This window comes from Sturnira hondurensis, unplaced genomic scaffold, assembly GCF_014824575.4.
Source record: "Sturnira hondurensis isolate 20B ecotype Veracruz unplaced genomic scaffold, ASM1482457v3 Scaffold0005667, whole genome shotgun sequence".
Lineage (NCBI taxonomy): Eukaryota > Metazoa > Chordata > Mammalia > Chiroptera > Phyllostomidae > Sturnira > Sturnira hondurensis.
The window spans coordinates 63,175-64,974 of record NW_028078298.1 but is presented as its reverse complement, the minus strand read 5'-3'; the positions used below and the strand labels follow the sequence as shown (position 1 = coordinate 64,974).

Genomic DNA, 1,800 nt, shown 5'->3' with positions numbered 1-1,800 from the left:
TAGTTAAAAAACATGTATAAAAGACACAGGGAGAAGGACAACAGAGTGGGGACTGACTGTGAGAGCTGCATGGTGGGTCAGCCAGGAGAAAGTGAGGGGAAAAAATTGGGAAAACTGCCATAGGACAATAAAAAAGTTTGGGGAAGATTGCATATTCCTGCAGGCTCTTAGCAACGTGTGGTGGGGTCAGGTGAGACAACCAGCTAACTCTGGTAAAAGAAGACACTGTGGCCAGGTCTGCAGCTGCCCTGATTGCCCGGCCAGAAACCCCAGGTGAACAGTTGTCATTGGAATGTTGGGCAAAGATTGAATTGAAATCTTTCCCTCATGCATGGCACAGACCATCATGAAGGCTCAATTAAAATGGTCACAGACAGGTCAAAACCTCCTGAAGAAAAAGTCTGATGCCTTAACTCTCAGATTTCGACAGATCCTAAAGAAGATCATAGAGACTAAAATGTTGAGGGGGGAAGTAATGAGAGAAGCTACCTTTTCTCTTGATGAAGCCAAGTTCACAGAAGGGGACTTCAACACTAAGGTCATCCAAAATGTAAATAAACCCCAAGTGAAGACTGGAGCAAAGAAAGATAATGTAGCAGGTGTCATTTTGCCAGTGTTTGAACACTACCACAAAGGAACGGACAGCTATGAACTGACAGAGTTAGCCCAAGGTGGGGAACAGTTGGCTAAATTAAAGAGGAATTATCCCAAAGCAGTGGAACTACTGGCGTAACTGGCCTTGCTGCAGACTTCCTTTGTTGCTTTGGATGAAGCCATTAAGTTAACCAACAGGTGTGCAAATGCCATTGAACATGTCATCATTCCTCAGATCCAACGTACCCTCCCCTATATCATCACAGAGCTGAATGAGAGAGAGCCAGAAGAGTTCTACAGGTTAAAGAAAATACAGGAGAAGAAAAAAGATTCTCAAGGAAAAATCTGGGAGGGACTTGAAACAATGGAGGGCTGCTGGAGAGGTAACGAAGCCTGCCAATCTCCTGACTGAAGAGAAGGATGAGGACCTTCTGTTTGAAGTCTTTCCTGCTCTGGTTCTTTCAGATGTGCTAACTTGTCACCATTTTAGCTCACCATGTGTAGGTTTGGTTTGCATAAGTGTTTGTTTTTCAGCCTAAGAATTTCACTGGTGGTAAATTATCCCTGAACATCCATTTATGGTAGTACCTTTGCAGAATCCTAATTTAGCAACCATTAATCACAGACGAGATTTCAATAACTTGTCCAGCAACTTGTACGGGTTTATGCTGCAGAAAAGCACCTTACTCCACCTGCATCTGTGTTACAAGATATGGGCTTACCCAGCTCATCAGGAAGTTCCCCTTAGAAACCAGCAGTGGTCTCAGGTGAACTACTGCAGGAGCACCCTCCTTACCTGCTCACATACCAGGCACTGTCATCTGTGATCTCTGCAGCCTTCCTGTGTTACTGTGATGCTACTGTCCTCAAGCTTTCTGGAAGCCCTCACTTATGTTACTTTTTATGACACGTCTCTGTTCTGCCTGTCATGGAACAGTTGTGTCAATTTCAATGTGACTGGTATAGACAGTAATATTTTTTAATTTTTTTGCATCAAATAGTTATTAAAAACAGGTAAAGTCTCAGTTTTTATAAAATTTACATTGTAGTAGAAAGAGACAATAAAAAACAACAAAGTAAATAGTATGTTAAACTGTGGGAAGTGCTAAGAACTCCTATTGCAAAGAGAATAGCGAGTTCTGGGCATAGAGACTTGCTACTTAACAGAGGGTCATCAAGGAAGATATTTTCAGGTAGAGTGAGTGA

The 1,800-nt window shown here is 42.5% G+C and overlaps 1 pseudogene; it reads left to right on the top strand.

Annotated features, from left to right (window-relative positions):
- Window positions 1-296: 296 nt before the first annotated feature.
- Window positions 297-1,133, top strand: LOC118988070 (V-type proton ATPase subunit D-like; annotated as a pseudogene).
- Window positions 1,134-1,800: the final 667 nt, after the last annotated feature.